The sequence below is a fragment of the Macaca nemestrina genome, chromosome 2, assembly GCF_043159975.1.
Source record: "Macaca nemestrina isolate mMacNem1 chromosome 2, mMacNem.hap1, whole genome shotgun sequence".
NCBI classification, from domain to species: Eukaryota; Metazoa; Chordata; class Mammalia; order Primates; family Cercopithecidae; genus Macaca; species Macaca nemestrina.
In genome coordinates, this window is record NC_092126.1 from 94,025,252 (window position 1) to 94,033,491 (window position 8,240).

Sequence of the window (8,240 nt, forward strand, 5' to 3'; positions counted from 1 at the left end):
CTGTCTTCTGTGTCGCTCATTCTGGGAGCTATAGACTGGAGCTGTTCCTATTCGACCATCTTGGAATGATCTCCATGATCTTCCCCTTTTTTTTATTTATTCTTTGGAGGCTATACACTAAGTTTAGCCTAGACTCCAGAGGATTTAAATTAAGCTGCACTTCTTAAAGAAGATCTATCTACATATATTGTTTGGAATTCTTCTGTGAAGAAAATGTATCCCTTCACTCCCATTTATTTATTTAGTCATATATTTATATCAGCATTGATCCATACATATTTATTTTATACTTTCAGTTACAATCCAGTACTATTTTATTTATTGCTCAAATTGTTCCATTTTTGGCCATTTGTAGTTCTTTCAGGTTGGCTTTTGTGTCTTTTAACATATTCCTGGCATGTCATCTGGTATTACAAGAGCTCCAGGCTTCTCTTGTATTTTCCCCTCCTCAGACCTGAGAACAAGCTATTTTCCCAAACATTATCCATATAATTTTTTCCAAACATTTTTCTAAATGTTGCTTCCTCAACATCCATTCCTTCTTCTCTTGGTCACTACCTGATTTTCAGTTAAGTATCTATTCCTTTTTGACTCAGCCCATGTGTTTGTGGATACTTGACTTCACCCCTGGCACTAGGAAAGGATCTGCATATGCAGCAATGCAATCTCATCACCTCGCCAAAGTGTAGGTTTAGAGGTGATATGTAGGCTAAGGAATGGAATAAAAACACTGCAAAATATGTTTCTGGAAATATCTAAGAAATAGTCTCTTGGCTAGGTGTGATGGCTCATGCCTCTAATCCTAGCACTTTGGGAGGTTGAGGCAGGAGGATTGCTTGGCCCAGGAGTTCTAGACTGGCCTGGGCAACATAGCAAGACTTCATCTCTACTGAAGATTAAAAAGAAAAAAAAAAAGCTGAGTGTGGTAGCATGTGCCTGTAGTCCTAGCTACTGGGGATGCTAAGGTGGGAGGATCCCTTGAACCCAGGAGTTTGAGGCTGCAATGAGCTATGACTGTGCACTGAACTCCATCTTGGGTGACAGGATGAAACCCCATTTCTTAAAGAAAAATCTCTTTTTCTTTCTCATCTTCTGGGTCATTTCGTTCAGATAAGCAACCTGGAAGTGCTGTAACCATATTAGCAATAGTAACGATAGTAGTCACAGTAGTCATATTGCTACCATTAGTGAAGTTGGCCTTAGGATAAAACTGATATCATACAAGGAAAAGCCAAGAGAGACTGAGAAATGGCATTTCCTTTTAGCTACTGAATCAAGTAACTCAGAGTCCTGACCTACCACCAGATTTCTAGTATATGAGCAATAAACTGTAAGTGTATGAAAGCTAATTTGATTTGGAGTCTACGTATCTTGCAATGTAATGCATGCTATCCTGTATAAGAGGTAAGAAAAGAACTGAGGCTAATAGGATAGATCAAATGCTGTATCAGCTTGAAAGAGCTGAACTGAGTAGTAGAGACTAGGAATGTGGCACAGGATAAGAACTGGAGACGTTAAATTAGAATTACGAGAGTTTGGAATACTAGATAGAAGGGGTAGAGCTGGAAGCAATTATCTGAGCTAAGGAGCTGTTTTTGAGGGTTGGAGGAAGAAACTAAGGACATCAACCCTAAGTAGAGCTTCTGGATGTTTGCATTGCACATAGACTTGGCTCTAAAGATTGAGGTCAAAAAAAGTAGCTTAACGTCACTATCTGTGTCTTTGATTTTTCTCCAGAAAAATGCAGACCACCAAATGTGAAAGCTGACTTGCTATTCAAAATGAACTAGGAATCATTTCACATTGTATACATATATCAGGACATCACATTATACTCCATAAATGTATACAATTATAATTTGTCAATTAAAAACAATATTAATAAAAAATATTAAGACTTTTGCTTTCTCCCACAATAATTTACTGCTATGGAAATTACTTTCCTATCATAAGTAAATAGACAATCAAGCAACTGTATTCAGAGACTGTACAACAAATAGCATAGGACTGTGATCCCTAACAGAAGGGAAACAAATGAGACAAGGATTGTGATGACACCAATTTTCTTTTTTTTTGAGATGAAGTCTTGTTCTTGTCTCCCAGGCTAGAGTGTGATGGCACAGTCTTGGCTCTCTGCAGCCTCCACCTCCCGGGTTCAAGCGATTCTCCTGCCTCAGCCTCCTGAGTAGCTGGGATTACAGGTTTGTGCCACCATGCCTGGCTAATTTTTTATTTTTAGTAGAGACCATGTCGGCCAGGCTGGTCTGGATCTCCTGACCTCCAGTGATCCACCCACCTCAGCCTCCCAGAGTGCTGGAATTACAGGCATGAACCACTGTGCCTGGCTGATGACACCAATTTTCTTCCTGGAGGTAGTTTCCACAGTGCAGGGAGGAAAAACCAAAGTTGAGCCTTGTGATCTTCTTGCATTGAAGTGATAGATCAGGAAAACCTAGGCAGCTAGAATTTGTGGAGCAGAGTTTACAGAAAGGGGAGCTACACCAAAGAGAGCTCCAGACATTTGCACAGGGCTCTCCTCAGGTCTTTGATGAGTATGAATAGGTGCATGTATGATAGGAAAGTTCTTGAGGCTAGGGAAGAGGAATCAGAAAGCAGTAGGCCAAACAATTGGCTTAGTTCACAAAAGGCTGAGAATAGTTTATGTTCTACTAGTCCGAGTGAAGAGAACTCCTAATACATATGGTCGACTCCTCAGAAGTGTCATGCCTTAACATTCAGACTAAATTAGTTTTACAATTAAGGCTTATCTGAATCATCTGTAATACAACATAAAAGAAAACCTCAGGGCTGGGCACAGTGGCTCACACCTGTAATCCCAGCACTTTGGGAGGCCAAAGTGGGCAGATCACCTGAGGTCAGGAGTTTGAGACCAGCCTAGCCAACATGGTGAAACCCCGTCTATACTAAAAATACAAAAATTAGCTGGGTGTAGTGGCACATGCCTGTAATCCCAGCTACTCAGGAGGATGAGGCAGGGGAATTGCTTGAACCCAGGTGGCGGAGGTTGCAGTGAGCTGAGATTGCGCCACTGCACTCCAGCCTGGGGGACAGAGTGAGACTGTCTCAAAAAAAAAAAAAAAAAAAAAAAAGAAAAAGAAAACCTCAAAAGGATTATCCTTAAGTTAATTAACTGTGTCCCTGAAAAAACTCCAACACTTTTTAAAGGTAAACAACAAAATCTAGCCCTCTACAAATTTGTACATGTTAAAACTTTTAAAAATCACGATGTCTGACATTGAATGATAATGTATTAGATATAGCAATAGGCAGAAAAAAGGATCCATAAATAGAAGAAAAATCAATGGATAGGGATATATCCAGAAATGATGAAATTGGTAGATAAGGACCAGAAGTAGCTATTATAAATCCTACAAATATGCTCAAGGAACAGCTAAAATTTTACTAATTTTTTAAAGGCTGACTGGGCTAACAATTTGAAATGATAGGGAGTTCCAGATGCAAGAGGGGATCACATTTACCTGTGAACTCTTTTTCACAGGCCTCCTTTTGGTATCCTGAGAAAGATTAGAGTCAGGATAGGACACTGGCTGCTTTTCATTAATTTTTTCCATCAAATTGGAAAGTTTTGGGCCATTATTTCTTTTTGTTGTTGTTGTTGTTTGTTTGTTGGGGCCATTATTTCCTTAATATTCTTGCTGCCTGCCCTATGAAACGGTGGATCTTTGCCTGGGCCCTGAGGGAGGGTGGGAGGGTTTCTTGCTTCTCTCCCAGAAGCTGGAGGCTTTTTGCTTTGTGTGAGAGGAAGGAGCAGGCAACAGGCACCAGCAAATGACTTGAGAGGAAGGAGGTGAAGCCAGGCTCTCCCCGGGTTTCCTCAGAGCCAGTGCTCTGAGTGGAAAACAAAGGGAACTTGGATTCTGCAAAACACCTAGACATAAGGGGAAAAGGCAGATTTTTTTAAGTGGGTGTTTTATTGAGATATAATTTACCTAGCCCAAAATTCATCCTTTTAAAGGGTAGAATTCAGTGGGTTTTAGTATAGCCACAGAGTTCTGCAACCTTCACCACTATAAGTTCCAGAACATTTTCATCACCCCCCAAAAAACCCTGTACCCCTCCCTTAGCCATCACCCTTCCCATTCCCCCACCTCCTCTAGCCCTAGGCAACCATTAATTTACTTTCTCTCTGTATAAATTTACCTATTGTGAACCTTTCATAGGAATGGAATCATACAAAAATGCAGTTGTGACTGGTGTTGACCAAAAGAGTCAAACTCTGTAAAATATTTTAAGAGATTTATTCTGAGCTAAATATGAGTGACCATGGCCCATGACATAACCCTCAGGAGGTTCTGAGAACATGTGCCCAAAGTGGTCGAGGTACAGCTTGGTTTTATATATTTTAGGGAGGCATGAGACATCAATCAAATACATTTAAGAAATACATTGGTTTGGTTCAGAAAGGTGGGACAATAAAAGTGGGGGCTTCCAGACTATAGGTAAATTTAAACATTTTCTGGTTGACAATTGACTGAGTTTATCTGAAGACCTGGGATCGATGGAAAGGAAATGTTCAGCTTAAGGTAAAGGATGTGGAGACCAAGTTTTATTGTGCAGGGGAATCTCTCAGATAGACTTCAGAGAGAGAGAGAGAGAGAGCAGGTTATGAAATGTTTCTTATCAGACCTAAAAGGGTACTTGCTACTTAGTTGATTATCTCCTGGATCTGGAAAGAAAGGAAGGAAAACGCATTCTCTATAGAATGTCGGTTTTTCCCACAAAAGACTTGGCAGGGCAGTTTTAAGGTATGTCAAGGAAATATATTTTGGGGTTAAATATTTTTTTCCTTGTCTCATAATGTTACGCTAGAGTCAGATTGAAAAGTAAGTCACAATATATAGGGTTAAATAAAACCCATCTGATGAGAATTCATGGTTTGTAGGGCATGACTCCCTAGACCCCTTAGGAATTTGGGCAAGATCAAAAATTAGAGCTTAGTCCTCACTGCTTTCTTTCACTTAGCATAATATTTTCACAGATCATCCATGTGGAAGCATGTATTGATACTTCCTTTCTTTTTATTGGTGAATAATATTTCATTGGTGTGGATGTTGACAGAGCAGGAGCATCGCCATCTTGGACAAACACCGCCATTCTAAAGTTCCCCTTGATCAAAAACCGCTTAAATCCAAAGGGCATCATGCTAATGGGTAAGATCAGCATGACTGTAAACCACAAATGACATCTCCTACCAGAAACATTCCAACCATAAGATAAACCCCTCCTGGACCAGAGACATGCCAGTCCTGAGATAACTTGCCCTCCAGCCAGAGAGATGTCAGCCCCAAGATTACCTCCCCTCCAACCAGAGACATTCCAACCCTGCAATAGACTTCTCTCCGACACAGAAACGTTCCAAGCCTGTGATGAGCTCTCTCAACCTAAAACCAATAAATACTCTTGGTCTGTAAGAGGGAATGCTCCTGACTGAAATCAGCCAGAAGACCTTCTTAGGTTTATTCTCCCAAATAAACCTGTCTTTGACAGTTGAGCCACTTTTTTGTGTTTCTTTTCTCTTTCTTTAACTCTTACAGATATATTAGATTTTTTAAACCCGTTCATTTTTTAAGGAACATTTTGATTATTTTTATTTTTGGCTTTTATTAATACTGTTGCTATGAACATTTTTATACTCTTTTTTTTTTTTGAGACTGAGTCTCACTCTGTCACCCAGACTGGAGTGCAGTGGTATAATCTTGGCTCACTACAACCTCCACCTGGACTCAAGCCATCCTCCCACCTCAGCCTCCCAAGTAGCTGAGACTACAGGCCTACGTCACAAGTCCTGGCTAATTTTTGTATTCTTTTGTAGAGACAGGATTTTTCCATGTTGCCCAGGCTGGTCTTGAACTCCTGAGCTCAAGTGAGCCACTAGTCTTGGCCTCCTAAAGTGCTGGGGTTACAGGTGTGAACCACCACACCTGGCCAATGTACATGTTTTTGTATAGACTATGTTTTCTTTTCTTTTTTTTTTTTTAATTATTATACTTTAAGTTCTAGGGTACATGTGCATAACGTGCAGGTTTGTTACATATGTACACTTGTGCCATGTTGGTGTGCTGCACCCATCAACTCGTCGGCACCCATCAACTCGTCATTTACATCAGGTATAACTCCCAGTGCAATCCCTCCCCCCTCCCCCCTCCCCATGATAGGCTCCGGTGTGTGATGTTCCCCTTCCTGAGTCCAAGTGATCTCATTGTTCAGTTCCCACCTATGAGTGAGAACATGCGGTGTTTGGTTTTCTGTTCTTGCGATAGTTTGCTGAGAATGATGATTTCCAGCTGCATCCATGTCCCTACAAAGGACACAAACTCATCCTTTTTTATGGCTGCATAGTATTCCATGGTGTATATGTGCCACATTTTCTTAATCCAGTTTGTCACTGATGGACATTTGGGTTGATTCCAAGTCTTTGCTATTGTGAATAGTGCCGCAATAAACATACGTGTGCATGTGTCTTGATAGCAGCATGATTTATAATCCTTTGGGTATATACCCAGTAATGGAATGGCTGGGTCATATGGTACTTCTGGCTCTAGATCTTTGAGGAATCACCATACTGTTTTCCATAATGGTTGAACTAGTTTATAATCCCACCAACAGTGTAAAAGTGTTCCTATTTCTCCACATCCTCTCTAGCACCTGTTGTTTCCTGACTTTTTAATGATTGCAATTCTAACTGGTGTGAGATGGTATCTCATTGTGGTTTTGATTTGCATTTCTCTGATGGCCAGTGATGATGAGCATTTTTTCATGTGTCTGTTGGCTGTATGAATGTCTTCTTTTGAGAAATGTCTGTTCATATCCTTTGCCCACTTTTTGATGGGGTTGTTTGTTTTTTTCTTGTAAATTTGTTTGAGTTCTTTATAGGTTCTGGATATTAACCCTTTGTCTGATGAGTAGATTGCAAAAATTTTCTCCCATTCTGTAGGTTGCCTATTCACTCTGATGGTAGTTTCTTTTGCTGTGCAGAAGCTCTTTAGTTTAATTAGATCCCATTTGTCAATTTTGGCTTCTGTTGCCATTGCTTTTGGTGTTTTAGACATGAAGTCCTTGCCCATGCCTATGTCCTGAATGGTATTGCCTAGGTTTTCTTCTAAGGTTTTTATGGTATTAGGTCTAACATTTAAGTCTCTAATCCATCTTGAATTAATTTTCATATAAGGAGTAAGGAAAGGATCCAGTTTCAGCTTTCTACTTACGGCTAGCCAATTTTCCCAGCAGCATTTATTAAATAGTGAATCCTTTCCCCATTTCTTGTTTTTCTCAGATTTGTCAAAGGTCAGATGGCTGTAGATGTGTGGTGTTATTTCTGAGGACTCTGTTCTGTTCCATTGGTCTATATCTCTGTTTTGGTACCAGTACCATGCTGTTTTGGTTACTGTAGCCTTGTAGTATAGTTTGAAGTCAGGTAGCGTGATGCCTCCAGCTGTATTCTTTTGACTTAGGATTGTCTTGGCAATGCGGACTCTGTTTTGGTTCCATATGAACTTTAAAGCAGTTTTTTCCAATTCTGTGAAGAAACTCATTGGTAGCTTGATGGGGATGGCATTGAATCTATAAATTTCCTTGGGCAGTGTGGCCATTTTCACGATATTGATTCTTCCTATCCATGAGCATGGTATGTTCTTCCATTTGTTTATGTCCTCTTTTATTTCACTGAGCAGTAGTTTGTAGTTCTCCTTGAAGAGGTCCTTTACATCCCTTGTAAGTTGGATTCCTAGGTATTTCATTCTCTTTGAAGCAACTGTGAATGGAAGTTCATTCATGATTTGGCTCTCTGTTTGTCTGTTACTGGTGTATAAGAATGCTTGTGATTTTTGCACATTAATTTTGTATCCTGAGACTTTGCTTAAGTTGCTCATCAGCTTAAGGAGATGACTATGTTTTATTTTCTATTGGGTATATACATTGGAGTGTAATTTCACAGTCATGTGATAATCCTATGTTTAACATTTTGAAGAAATGCCAAAACTGTTTTCCAGAGTGACTGCGCTGACTTTTAGAATAGTGGAATAAAGACATCTGAATATTCACTTTTCCATAAAAGCAATGACTGTACTGGCAAATATTGCCAAAATAAACTTTTTCAGAACTCTAGAAATTAACCAAATGTTTGCAACAATTTGAAGGGTGTTCATTAAAAAAAGGAAGGCTCCTAAATCTTAGTAAGAAGAGCAAGTTTTGTGGCATTT

General features: G+C 39.8%; 1 protein-coding gene across 11 annotated transcripts in view; it reads left to right on the forward strand.

The window, feature by feature from the left end:
- LOC105480086 (SRY-box transcription factor 2) overlaps positions 1-8,240 on the forward strand; it is a 753,725-nt gene that overhangs the window by 65,383 nt on the left and 680,102 nt on the right. The window lies entirely within an intron of this gene.